The sequence below is a fragment of the Phyllostomus discolor genome, chromosome 11, assembly GCF_004126475.2.
Source record: "Phyllostomus discolor isolate MPI-MPIP mPhyDis1 chromosome 11, mPhyDis1.pri.v3, whole genome shotgun sequence".
Taxonomy (NCBI): domain Eukaryota; kingdom Metazoa; phylum Chordata; class Mammalia; order Chiroptera; family Phyllostomidae; genus Phyllostomus; species Phyllostomus discolor.
In genome coordinates this window covers 41157352-41172296 of record NC_040913.2, presented here as the reverse complement: position 1 = coordinate 41172296, position 14945 = coordinate 41157352, and the positions used below count along the sequence as shown (strand labels likewise).

The 14945-nt window shown below is 37.6% G+C and overlaps 1 long non-coding RNA gene across 1 annotated transcript in view; it reads left to right on the top strand.

Annotated features, from left to right (window-relative positions):
* Positions 1 to 14945, top strand: part of LOC118497342 — a 51795-nt gene that overhangs the window by 9231 nt on the left and 27619 nt on the right. Inside the window, exon 2 of the long non-coding RNA XR_004899869.1 lies at positions 698 to 755. This is a non-coding gene — a long non-coding RNA (uncharacterized LOC118497342). The remainder of the gene's footprint in view (positions 1 to 697; positions 756 to 14945) is intronic.

Here is a 14945-nt window from a genome sequence, read left to right as displayed (position 1 = left end):
GTCCTTCCCATGCAATCTCTTGACTTCAGTAGCATAGATGTAGAGAGCTCTCTCTTTCCTCACTAATCAGAGACCATCAAGCAGGAGACTGACTCAGATTAAATTAGATTGAGAGCTAAGAAGGCTAGAAAAAAATCTACCAGCTATAGCCATGTTTTATCACTTTGTGCTTAAATTATTTATCACATTGCAATAAGAGCCCCAAACAGCTCTGGACAAGAAGGAAAATTGTCCACCCAGGGGTAGAGATTGGGGATGGGGATTTTGCCCTCATATATAGTAGATTTATCTAAAATATCTTGTCTATGTATGATTTAGCCACATACCTTTGGAAACTAAAATGGAACCAGGAAAGAGGCGTAAATAATTACTGCGCTTAGAGATCTTAGGATAGATGAACTATTTGTGTTTACTGCTAGTTTTAACTTTACATACACCTTAAAATTCACAACCCTATAGGGTATTGACAACCCAATTGAGGCTCTATGTTCTTTGAAGAAATAAGGAATATGAATATTTTTCAAGGGAAGTGGTTTGTGTTTAGTACTAAAACCTTTGAAATAAAAAAATAAAGCTTCCCCCCTCATGATCATTTAATCAGAATTATATGAGTTTGTTATTTATTTTAAAGCATCAAGTATTTTGGAGTGTTGAGCTTATTGGCAGTGTCTCATTCTTCCCTCCTCCACTTTTACAGTTTTGATAACTTCCTTGGGCTGTTTCCCTGGAGACCATGATGATAATGGCCCTAACAGGTACACTTACTCTCCATCACTCTTATAAGGATGCAGTTGGCATGAGTGGGTAAAAACTTCTTGTAATGAAATCCCATTCCAATTACTACTGTATAGAACTTAAAGCATCAGCAGAATACACTGGGAGCACTTCAGCATCTTCTTGTTTCTTTTTCCCCATCCAGCTCAGATATTATTACTTCTTAAACTTTTGTCTGTAAGAATCCATCAATGTCCTTTTTCGATCTCTCTAAAACACTCTCCAAATAGGATTCAGAGATAGGTAATTTTCTCTTATCTGAGTTTTTGTGGAATTTAGTTCAAGTTTTATTGTATTTTTAAGAGCCCTCTAGATACCCACAGAGATGGTCAAGTTGAGTTAAAATACACATGCTACAATGCATTCATAATTTTAAAATATTCTTTAGAAAGAATAATCAGAGGAATCATTTCTTTGTTCAGAAGAGGCAGCCCCAACACTTCTTAATATTTCCATTAAGGCTTGAAAAACCAATGCTTTTACCCAACTAATATGGAATTTTTATAGAAGGTGTTGGAAGTGTTTATAATATGTATTAAAAACAGACATGGTGAATTCTCTTATGGAGTTAACAACACAATGTCAATTTTGGGAATCTTTCTGGCTACAACAATGTAATCTTATTAATTCCTTGATTCTGTTAGGATGGGAAAAAGATGGTAACAATCATGTATTCAAGAAGAGATGAAGCTAATGGATGTTTCCTGAAATGTTTGCTGAGACTTAGCAATTGGAGTTAGTTGTTTCATTAATAGTCTATATTTATGTTTGGGAATATTAGAATCTGACACCTCCTCCTTTTGTTTCTTCATTTTTATTCTTTCCATTTCTAGATGTGTTTTTGAAAAGAAAGCAAGAGGGTTTCATTGCAGTTTCTTTCATTGAAAGACTTTATTCATCTTCTGTCTTCAACTTCTCTTTCTAACAACTTTCCTAAAAAACAAGGAATGAAAATTCTTAAATATGAACAGAGGAAAATTCACTTGTAGTTACCATTTTTTATCACATTTGCAAACTGAAAATAATTACCCTAATGAAGACAATCTTTAACTGAGATGATGGAAATTGTTTTCTACATCTTTTTTTTATATTATTCACTTAATTAAGATTAAACCTATTATCTGGCAACATCATGATGCAGGATTCTGGTATATGTGTTATGATTAACTAACATTCATCTAGTTTGCCTATATGAATGCCATCTTCTTATAGGCAAATTTGCCTACATAGAATTGGTTGAAATATTTAGTGCCATTTAAACTCCCCCCATTTATGAGTCAAAACATTGGTTAAACATCTACTATAAAGAAGATATGATGCTATGATTTTCAAGGACACAAAGATGCTTTACACACCAGCCTTCTTTCAAGCAGTTTATGACTAATGTAACTATTAAAGACAATTAATCACATGAAGTAGTAAGGTTGTCAGTTCTGACAGTATAAACTGCCAGAAGATGGTGAGCTCACTGTGGGCTGCTGTGTCAGAGAAGGTTTTCTGGGATGTGCCTGATATGTGAGGTATGAATAAGCTATGGTACCAATGGGGTGGAGATATGTATAGGTGTGCAAGGTATCTAGAAGGGAGAGAAGCATGGGGGAGAGTACTGTAGGTAGAGGGATTGGCACAGCCAAACATTGCAGAGTGTTGGGGTTGAGTGGAAGGGCAGTGGACAGGTCAGTCAACCTGGAGTAATGGGGAGCAAACAGAGGCAGACCAGACAGAGGACAGTACCAAAATGCCTGAGAACATGTCCCTCAAAGTAGAATTTTCAGCTGTGACTTTAGCAAGTCAGGATAAATAAATTCCTGTCCAAATGCCAATTAACCCTGTTGCACCAGTAATTGATTCAAGTTTCAGTATCAAAGACTGGGATGACTAAATGGTCTCTGTTTTGTTCACCATGCTTTAAAAAGAGCAAACGAACACATTTTCTGTTCAAAGTGTGTCTACATATCAGCCAGTGTTAATGGTTCTGAGAGGAGCCCCATCCTGTAGGTGGGAGCTCATGGCCTTATAAAGTTTATATAGGGGCTGCAGAAAATCCTGGTGTATGGTAAACAGCTCTTGCTTCACACACCCAGGGGAAAGGTTTTATTTAATATATATCTCCTCCTGTTATTTACAGGCACCTTTTTTTTTGATGATGAAAATGAATGGACCAACTATGTTATCGTATTTTCATTTCTTACACATGTACATGATCTTCAATCACAGCTCTAGGCTATAATCTATAATTAACCTATGTTCATACTGCCTGTGAAAACCATCAAGGTTTTTTGTTTTCCTGGGTAAACTTTGCATACCACAGAGTTTTCTAAGGCTAAACCCAGGAACATACATTAAAATAGTATATTTTTACAAAATAGATAGTAATTGTTTAAAAAGTGTTCTTAATTTTTTGGTAGAACAACTACATCTAATCTTGCCTTTTACAATGTACTAGCCAGTAACATTATTTAAAGCCATTTGTCTGGTGAATTACTGAACATTTTGTAACAAATCATCTTTTCTAGGAAATAATTAATCATGAAGCATATTGATGACAGGTTTGGATTTTAGAAAATGGTAATTTATAGTATCAGCTCAGTTGTCTCGATGACCTTCAGTAGACTATATTAGTATTTTACTGATTCTTCCCTCTTCTTTGCCTTCCAACATACTGGAGAGTAATTCATATCCTTGCTAACCTTTGCAAATGATTTCCCCAAAGGTTTTCCTTCATCAATAACATGGAAAACTAACCCATTGTCATCATCTTTTAAAAAGTAATTAGCCATGAATAATTGTTCCATCCACATATGTCTCTAACTGAATTGCTTTTCTTTTTTCTTTTCTTTGAAGGTAGATCTATTAATTGGGGCCCAGTTAGAGTGCTGTCACCCTTTTTTCCCTATTTATTACTCTCTGCTTTTCTATGAATACCCTGGATTACACTAGGCTTGTAGAGTTTAATGCTGTACTAACATTTCTCTTGCTTTATTATACATTCTATTCCAAAGCAGAAGAATGGATTTTTCTATCCAGCTTTATTAGATTTGATTTTGGAATATTTACTTAATGGGTAATTTTTATGGCAGCCCCTATGCAACATTTATATGGGAAATGTTGTGCTTTCTTGATTAAAAATATCCCATGGGGTATTTTTTTCCCTGGGATTTTTTTCTTAAAATTACATTTCAGCTGTGTAAAGGTAAAAAAAAAATATATATATATACACTTTTTCACTGGGTAGGAGTTGATCACCCGGTAACAAACTCGAGAGACTCACATCCAGTAATTGGAAGAGGGCCATGACAAAGGATACAGGAAAAATAAACAGACCATGCCTATATAGGTCCTGCTTCTAACACTCAGATGGGATTTTGTCTATGTGCTCTGCTAAGGAGCTCCCCTGGAAAATTATTCAAAAGCTTTGGCTGCTACAGGCGCCAAGAGGTTAGTTATGCCTTTGCTTGCTAGTCTCCATTAGTCACTGATTTGCTTCTGGGCACCATTCAAGGGATTAATTTTTATCTGCAAATCCTTGTAAGGTCGGACCCTGGTTATCTTGGCAATAGTGTTTCTACTCACTCTAAAGGCAACTAAGGTTCACAAGGGAGGCTCCTTATATATGACGAGAAGCTGGTGCTCTGTGCTTAAATGGGTAACCTTAATGTTGTGTGACTAGAATTTGGCAGTAAACAGGTATTTTATGTTCTGCCAAGATTTTACTATCAGATACATTCTCCTGTTAGCTATTTAATGAGACAAGGTCGTTTTCCCCCTCTTGCTATATTGGAGCATTGCTTAGATTTATGTCTGATTCGAAAGCAGCTGTTCCCAGTTGCTTCCTGGTACTTAAAGTCTGAACTATGTCTGGTGTTAACAATTTGAAAAGCCTTTGTAGCTTGGATACTGATCTTATATGGTGCTGGTGGCTTGCTAAATATGCACGTAAGCAAACAAATGAAAATAGTAAACAGTTCATTAGGAGAGTGTTGAAAGGCTGGAATACACTCTGAATTTGAAACCAACTCAGCCATAAAACCACTCTTTTTTTTGGCAAAGGTAATCTCTCTCTGCTTCAATTTCCCGAATTAAAATATAGGGATTATATAGTTTCTAAACCTTGGCTTCCATGGAGAATGATAAAGATTACTCATTGGAAGTGAGGTTACAAATAGAAGTGCTCCAGAATGTGACAGGATATGATACTAATTAAAACCATATATATATTAGAAGAAGGTATTATTCCTTAGTAACCTAAAAATCTCCTCAATAATAAAAATGCAGATAAATTTGGCCTTTTGCTATTTTGGTCACCTGGTTAAATATGGTAGTCTTTTCGTTGTCCTGGAAACTTTTAAGAAATTGAAGCAAAATATGGGTATAACAAATAACACTGGAAAAAGACAGTTTGGCAAACTGTATACATTGTTTGGGACTTTGTAGGCCAATGGCTCTCTCTGATCTTGCTCCCTCCTGAAAAAAATCTCAGGGAAATAATGAAAGAAGAAAGAAAAAATGTAGATGAGGCTGACATGTAGGTTCTGCATCTAAAATATGATTATCTTTCACATAAGCTGGTTCTTAGAAGAGATCACTTCCACCCAGCCTACTGTGCCTGTCTAACACTTGGAACTTCCCTAGATGTATTTGTTAATGTGGTAGGTATTTATTGAGGGTTACTATATGCCAGGCAGGCACTGTGCTGGATCAATAAGATAGGGTTCCTGATTTCATGGATCTTACATGCTTCACAACAAGATAAAAGAAAATAAATCAAAAACAAAGAATGACAAATTACTCTAAGGTTTGGAAGAGGGACATGTGAGGTGTCGAGGTAAATAATAGTGTGGGTGCCTACTTCCACTGGTGGTCCAGGAAGTCCACACTGAGAAGGGGACATTTAAGCTGAGGCTCAAAAACATGGAGAAGCCCTCCATGCAAAAGTTACCAGAAGAGCGCTTCAGACAGATGTACCGGCATATGAACCATCCTGAGATTAGAACAAAGGGAGAAACTGGGGCTAGAGAGGAGAGAGTGAGGAGAGGCCCTGGAAGCCAGTCCTTTTGGAAAGGATTCTGGATTTCATACCAATGGTACTGGGAGCCTTTGAAGAGTGACAAGTCAAGGATTATATGATTTGATTTAGCTTTCGCATCTTGTTGCTGTGTGGAGGATGGACTGAATGTTTTGTCCCCTAAAAAGCTCTTTTTAGTTCTTCACTGCCACAGCCTGGTTCTGGCCACCATCACCTCTCACCGCACTAGCAGCAACAGTGTCTTGACTGGTCTCTTCATATTCATTTAATCCATGCTCCACACTGTAGCTAGAGTCACCTTTGCACAATGTAAACTTGGTTGTGTTCCACTCCAGCTTAGAAACCTGCTGTGGCTTCCCATTGCTGCTGGCATAAAGTTTGCATCCTTCACTTCCTGATGCCTTCACTGGCTTGGCTCCTGCCTGCCTCCCCAGCCTCAGCTGAATTGGCTCTCCTGCCTCTCTGGACTCACTCACACGAGGGCTTCTGCTCATTTCCTGACTGTGTGGGCATGTTTCTCTCTACCTCCATACCTTTGCACATCTTTTTCCTCCCTCCCTAAACATCTATCCCTGAACCTTCACAGCTACCGGTTTGTCTAGCTTGGTGGCTCTCCAACTTCATATGCATCAGAATCAGGTTTTTTTTAATTTCTAAAATGGGAAAATTTTATATATATATATATATATAAAATTATATATATTCTTTAAAAATTATGAGTATTATGTAGGTTAATTCCTGAAAAGTAAGACAAAAACATGTTCCTTAAAGCACATATCTACTTCCTCTATTGCCATCATAAAGTCTAGAGTGAGGATTTTGTAGTCAGACAGTGAGCAGCTGCCAAGCATATGATCTTGGCAACCTCAGAGAAGAAAGATGGTTGCATGTTCTGAGGTGTGACAAGCTGGCCAGGACTCAGAAAGCTCGTTTTACCTCTCACTAGTGCCATCTCTCTGTGTATGATGGAATGGGCACAGTACTCTGGAATGTTTATCATTATGCATTTTTCTATTTCTGATATGCTGTTATTTCAAATAATTCAAATGACTGTAAATAGTGGACTTAGTTTTAACTTAACCAGTGGAGTAGAATATGGAGAGATTGAGACTTCCCCAGAAGGACAAATAACCTGCTTGGACCTCTGAGTGACTGAGGTCAGGTCTAGGTGTCTGGTCTGTCTGTAGTGTGTGAAGCCCAGAACTCCAGGCCAGAATCCAGGGCCTGGACTCTAGGTGGCTCTGCCTGGCTTTGGGTGAGCCTCCTTACCTTGGGAGGGGTTACACACTTGATGGCCAATCTCCGTTTTCATTTCTGCAACTGTGCACATGATCATGTCCCATTTTTGTTTAGATAGCACCTATTTTTCCTCTAAGACTCGTCCAGTTGTTCCAGAAAGCCTTCCAAATAGTCTGGGTACTGAGGCCTCATGTATTTCCCATTGCAACCTGGGCTTCCTTCATTTCAAAACTGATTATTATGGGTTGTAACTGTTGAGAGTCAGGGTCCTCTACATTTCTGTCACCCTCCCTAGAGTATAGGCAACTAGAGAGTGTCAGCACTTTGTGTTCCCATTGCTTAGGGAAGACTAGACATTCAGAATAAGCTTATTGGCTATGTCAAGGTATCCGAGCAGATTTCTGCTGTGATGGAGGGGTAGTGCATCAGGAGGCACCAGGTACCCCACTGGTGCAGGAAGCCACAAAATTAGAAGCTAATAGACAAAGAGGATTTAGGGAAGGAAGAGATCATTGGAAATAAAACATGAACCTAGTTTACAAAATTACTTAGAACCAGTATGTTTAGAACAACTTTATTTATAGATGTCTCAAGGAGGCACATGCTTGATACAAGTGGTAGGCTTCAGCATACTTTCATATTACACTCTGTCCTTCACAGGTCATGACCACACAATCCTAATTGTGCAGTGCATTTTTGTATCCATAGACAGAAAGCCTACTTGTAGAACCATTTTTGACACTTCTTCTTACTATAGGTCACCCTTTCCTTATGCAACATATACTGATTAAATAGGCATTTCAGGCAAGGACAAACGAGAATACTGGTAGAAAGTATCAAACCTGGCAATGCAATTGAAATGTTAACTCCCAGGTATCTACTTAGCAGAGTAAAGCATTCTGTTTAGGCCGGCACAGTGAGGCAGTTATTTGGCATGTTAATTGTTCATATCCCCTTTGAAGAACAGAATCTTCATCTGGCAGGCTGCCCACTGACAACTGAGGAAACAGAACATTTCTACTGGAGGCACAGGATAAGGATCAGACTTTTTTTCCTGCCAACCAGTTTTTAGTCAACTAACCTTGGAGGCTGAGATGTCTCCAGCCCATCAGTGCCTGCAATCCCAGGCAGCCGTTCTATCTTTGGCCAGACCTGTTGGCACTTCAACACATGCATGCAACTCAGCCCAGAATGTGTTCTGCATTAATTTTATATTTGCAGATGAAATTTCATGTGCTCAGAAAATGAACTTGGAGGAAGTCACACCTAAACTTGCCTGGTAGACTCAGCTTTCAATTTTTTTGTAAATCAAACCAAGTCCTATCTCCAAAGAATAATTATATGTAAGACAAGGTATAATTTTTTTAAGGTGGTGAACCTCTAGAACACTGGCCTAAGTCTGTTATATTTTCTTTTCTCTCTGCAGTCCAAGAACCACCCTCATGGCCTAGGTACTCTCCACCTTGTGGGGCACTTGCCCCCTTCTTCAACTGATGAGATGTCATTAAGGGTGTGTGTCATTTCTTAATAATCCCCCAAACACTTAAACACATCGAGGCTAGACCAAAGATATTCAGATAGATATTCTTAGTCAGAAAATGTAGACCACATTTTGAAGCAGAAATTTTCACTTAGAGATATTCTAATGTACAAGAAAGAACAAAACTGTTGAACTCACTTATATACTTAATGAATTATGTGCATTAAGGCAGTATGTATTTCATTTCTTGACTTTGTCCCATTGCTAATATTTTTCTTATTTTTAACTCTTGTTTATTATTAGGTGATATTTTGAAATGTATATCTCAGAGGCCTCTGATCATCACCCTATATGCAATATCTTTTTTAAAAAATATGGTGTATTTTTATTTCCAACTGAAATGTACATGTAAAGTCTTAGAAGACAATGAAATTGAGCAGTTTCATCCAATTTAAAATTGGTTGGAAGATTCTATGTATCTATTCATCTATTATATTCCTATATATAATCTTTAGACACACATATATATATAAAGGATCAAGGACACTGTCAAACTCCATTTTTTCCATGTCATCTTAAGTCACTTCATCATAAGCTAATGATTAATGATAACAAATGATCTCCTAGCTGAAGGTGTCCATCAATTGTGCAGGGCAGACATTTGGAAACTTGTGAATGGAATCTATAGAGTCTAATCTGAAAGAGACAAAGGACACAAAAAGTACAAAAGAAGGATCAGATGGCCATTGCAACATGTTAGAAGTGATAGAAATATCTTGAGTGTGGAAGGAGGATGAAAAGACAAAACTCTCCTCAAATACCTGAGAAGAGTAGTTCTCAATTTCCCGTGGATTAATTGTGAAATTATTTTGTCAATCTTTGCTTCAGTTCTTCATGAGTACCAATTATTGTTAATAACTTACCAAACTTCCTATGTGGCAAAACAGGGATTTACAGATAAAAAATTTATTACAGATCATTTTCAATGACTATAAATGTTAAGCCTAGACAACAACAGTGAAGGAAGCACAGGTCCTGAGATGGATTGAGAAGGACTGATAGTGTTTAAATGTGGTAACAAACACAGGGAAGAGTGAACCTTAAAAGCATAGAGATATCCAGGAATAAAATGAAAGTCAATGGTAATACTGTACAAATTGTTATGTGATAAAAATAACAAACAAGCAGAGAGTGTTTTCATTTTGTTATGTTCTAGAGCATAGCTTTGTGGTAGGGTGAAGCTCAGGAAGTCTGGGAATGTGTGTTACATCCATGTCTACAATATAAGAATACTATATTGACAAGACTGTGTCAAAGTGATTGTGTCAAAATAGCTGTCTCCATCTGCCTGGAAAAAACAATTGCACCAGAATGGCTGTTTCAAATGGTCAGGCCTGCTTGTGAACATCATGGTGAAACCACCTTAGGTCTCATGTCTCCCAGACTACATCGCTGGTTGCTGTCAGCTTCCACGCAGAACTGGCAGGGTGAAAACCCACCTCTGTTGCTTATCTTGGCTGTTCATGGATGGATATGTAAGTAGGAAACCCAAAGTGGACACTAGATATCTATGATTCTTCTTGAAATATAGGATTTTCCTTTATGATTCATTTATTTGCTTTTGTTATAGGTGCTTTTGGTTTTTCTATATATGGAATACTGAACATTTTATAAAAACTATCCTCCTAGTAGTGGAGAGGTACATACAGAATAAAAGATCATCTTATGAGCTTCAAGTTTCCTCCTGGGATTGTGAAAGAGCCTGCCCTTCACCATTCACTTAGCCATCTAAGATGCTTGGATTCGGTAGTCACTAGAACCATTCATGAATATTCTGGTTCTTCCCCTTCCAGGGGCATGGTAGCACTGCACTCCCACATTCTGCCTTTGTGGGTGGGCTTGGCTATGTGACTTTCTTTTGCCAATGAAATGTGAACAGAAATGATATGCGGAGCTTCCCTTTTTTGTTTTGGAATCAAGATTTGAGATGCTTCCTTTTATCACTTGGGTCTCTGACAACACAGGACAGAACTCCCACTGTAACAGTAAGAAATTGGAAAAGTGTAACTCACCCTAACCATTCTTTTGATGTTGTTTCTGTAAGTGTTGACTCTAATATGTGGCCTGTAGATGAAGTGTATAAGAATTCTAGGAACTAACTTCAAAAGATACAGATTCCCACCTTTAGGTACCCCAGCTCTGGGAGATTTTCTGACCTTTGACCGTGGAGCCATGATAATGTAAAGTCAGTGTGACATGAATCCAGGATGACTAAACCAGGATGACGCACACCTGCCTGTCACTTGCCTTATCAGAATGGACTGTGCTCGTCTGCATGTAGAGAACTTTTCAACCTCCTCCCTTGATCTCTTTGTTCTGATTCCCATATCCCTCCTTATAAAAACCTCTGCCTGCACTGAGATGTGGAGATGGTCTTTGAGACAAGAATTCCCCATCTTCCAGATGACAAGCATCTGAATAAACCACTTTCCTTTACATCAGCACCTGCCTCTTGAGTATTGGCTTTCATAGTGGCAGGCTGTCAGACCTGCATTTGGATACCACTATTACCTTACATCAGGCATTAGCATGACTGAGGAGTAAACTTTGTTGTGTTAAGTCACTGAGATTTGTGGGTCTAATGCACCCTACAGGTGTATTGGAAAAGAGCACTCGTTCAGTATACTGGTGCATACATGCTTCTATATTCTTCCCATGAACACTGTAAATTCCAAATTAGATATTGGTTTTATTTTATTATAATAAAGATCTTCAAAACAGAAAGTCAAAAAACTGTAACATCTTCAAATTTTTATTTCTGATAATTTGTTACTGCTTGACTAAACATCATATAAATCTGTTAAGGACTAATTATTTGTTAAAGTTTGAAAGTTATAATTAGAGCAATAACTCAAACTAATAAGTATTGGGGTTGCATTGCAAATGTTTTAAGTGGCAAACTTTGTGAGCAGGTGACAAAGGATAATTAAAAAGAAATCTAGGGCTATTGCACCAGAAAGTAGGATTTGTTATCTTGTTTTGACAAGTGCAGTTTAGCTTTAATTGTATGTGATAACCATCTGTAAGGAGAGAAGAGTGGAAAGGTACTGGGATTCCCCTTGGAAAGATGACCCCAAAACACTTTAAGACTTCACGCTGTTCTAAAGTCTGCTGAAAAATGAGGTGTGACATTGCCAAGTTTCCATGTGAAAATGATTATATTTGTGGATTGTGAAAGAATGAACTTAAATTATTCTATTATATATTCTGGTTGATTGACACACAGATTTGCCTAATCAAGGATGTGTACTGCCAATAATGAAGTGTTTTCTATTTTTCAATTCTTAGAAAACTACTTCATGATTTAAAATTTTTTCCCAGCAAGAGTCCCTCACATGCTCTGTGTTCCTTTGTATTCATCTGTTACAGTTTGGTTGTGATCCAGGGTTTTCTGACTGATAAGATATGTATGGTTTATTTCAAACCAGTGCAAACTCCAGCATTCTCCCAGTCTTCGTGTTTTTTTTTTATGTGCAATATTATGAGGTTTCATAACTTTTGGAAATGTGGTTTTTACTGAATAAAAGAAGCTTAGTTGAACCTTAAAAATGTAAATACCACCTTACAATTAGTTACCATCATATACCAAAAAAATTACCTACTTGCCTTATCTAGCCCAGGATAAAAAGAAAAATGCAAAATAAGAAATTGAAAAATGAATTATCCATTAAACTTGGTATCAAAACCTTCCTAAATGTCTTGAGGTATAGTTGCTTAACATTAGATTTTTTTTGTTGCCTTAAATATATTTTTCATATCTATCTCATATACTTTTCCAAAACAAGTAGACTTAATTATTTACAGTAATGTGAAAGTTTGCATAAGTATTATGTATTAGAAAGAAGGATACTCCCAGAAAGCAATTGTATATGGTTTTCTACCTTTCCTTCTATTCTGTTACTTTAAATTCAGGTGATACAATCTCTCTTTAAACTTATCACAGGATTACTTTGCATTACTCCTATTTGTTCCTTGAAAAGCTTTTGCAGATGAAAGGTTATTTACTATAACCCTTACACTTGCAAAAACTTAATAGGAAAAGTACTTATAGGCAGCACAGTGGTATCTGTCAGAAAGGCAATAATTTGGTTTCAAAGATCTGTCTGATGGTTTTCCTTTTCCTTACACTCTGCCAACTGATAAAAAATTACATATCAAGCAACTCAAATGGACAAAAAGCCAATGCCTACAGGAAATTGTACAGAGGTTCTCAGTCATATTTCTCTATATAGTTGTTTCTAAGAGTGGGGAGTCACACATGACTAGTAGGTGCTAGAACAATATTCCAGCAGTTCTGAAAGGAAGATGTGTGGTTTGAATGGCTCCTCAGGTCATTCTGATACAGCTTTGTGGTGAAGAGCAGGTGTGGGTTTTCTTTCTCCCCCTGAAAATCATTGCCCTGATTTTGATGGAGAAAATATTTCACTAGCGTGTGTTGGGGAGGAAATTAGATAACTTCTAAATTCTCTTTATCTTTTAAAATTATATTTTATTAATTATGCTATTACAGTTGTCCCAATTTTTCCCTTTACTCTCTTCTATCCAATACCCTCCACTCCTTCAGGAAATCCCCTCACAATTGTTCATGTCCATGGATCATATTTATAAGTTCTTTGGCTACTCCATTTCATATAATGTACTTTATATCCCTATGGCTATTTTGTAACTACCCATTTGTACTTCTTAATCCCCTCACCAATTCCCCCAAAACCCCTTCCCATCTGGCAACCATCAGAATGCTCCCTGTAGCCATGATTCTGTCTCTGTTCTTGTTTGCTTAGTTTGTTTTTTAGATTCAATTGTTGATATATATATACTTATTACCATTTTATTCATAGTTTTGATTTTCTTTTTCTTAAATAAGTGCTTTGAACACTTCATATAACAATTATTTGGGCATGATGAACTTCTTTAGTTTTTTTCTTATCTAGGAAGCTCTTTATCTGCCTTTTGATTCTAAATGATAGCTTTGCTGAATAGAGCAATCTTGGCTGTAGCTGCTTTTCATGACTTTTAATTTCTTGCCAATCACTTCTAGCCTGCAAAGTTTCTTTTGAGAAACCAGCTGATAGTCTTATGGAACTCCTGTGGGTAACAAACTGTTTTTCTCTTACTGCTTTTAAGATTCTCCCTTTATTATTAACTTTTGGCATTTTAATGATGATATATCTTGGAGTGGGGCTCTTTGTACCCATTTTATTTGGGATTCTGTGTGCTTCCTGGACTTCCATGTCTATTTCCTTCACCAAATTAGGGACGTTTTCTTTCATTATTTTTCAAATAGGTTTCTAATTTTTTTTCTCTTTCTCTTCTTATTCTGGCACCCCTCTGATGCCAATGTTGGAAAGGTTGAAGTAGTCTTATAGGCTATCCTCATTATTTTGGATTCTTTTTTCTTGTTCTAACTGGTTGATTTTTACTTCCTTATGTTTTAAATCATTGATTTGATTCTTGGCTTCATTCTCTCTACTGTTGTTTCCCTATAAATTGTTCTTTATTTCAATTAGTGTATCCTATATTTTGACTGGATTTTCTTATGTTGAATACCTCACTAAGTTCCCTGAGCATCCTTGTAACCATCCTATAAAGTTTTGAACTTTACATCTGATAGATTGTTTACCTCCATTTTGTTTAGCTCTTCCTGGAGTTTTAATCTGTTCTTTTATTTGGGCCATGTTTCTTTGTCTCTTCATTTTAGGCAGCCTCTCTGTGTTTGTTCTATGTATTAGGCAGAGCTGCTTTGACTCCATGTCTTGGTAGCATGGCCTAATGTAGTATGTGTCCTGTTGGGTCAAGTGGCACAGCCTCCCCTATCACCCAAGCTGGGTACTCTAGGTGTGCCCTTCATGTGGACTGAGTACACCCTCCTTTTGTAGTTGAGCCTTGGTTGCTATTGGAAGGTCAATGGAAGAGATTGACCCAGGCCAGTCAGCTGTAAGGACTGGATGTGATCACAGACTATCAACTTCCACCCTCTGTGGAGGATCAGCTGTGTAGGGACAGGGTGGTGGTGCTCTGACATGGTTTATAGTTATTCACTGGGTTCACAGGCCCTGGGGTTTCCAGGGTGGTGCAGACCATGGTCAGCCCCCACCTGTGTTTTGTCCAGGGCCAACCTGCCTCAGCTATAAAGCAATCTTAGATGGCTGCTACTTGCTTTGGGCTTGGGGGTTCCCAGGTGAAACCAAGCTGTGAATCTAAGCTGGCTGTTGCTTGTGCTGGGCCTGAGGCCACTTAGCAAGAAGTCCGGGGGATGGGGGCTTGGGACTTACTGAACCAAGCTGTTGCTTGTTTTACACGGTTTAGGAAGTTGTGATGCATGAGCAAAGATCAGCTGTTCATATCTTGGGTAGGCCTATCAGTTTG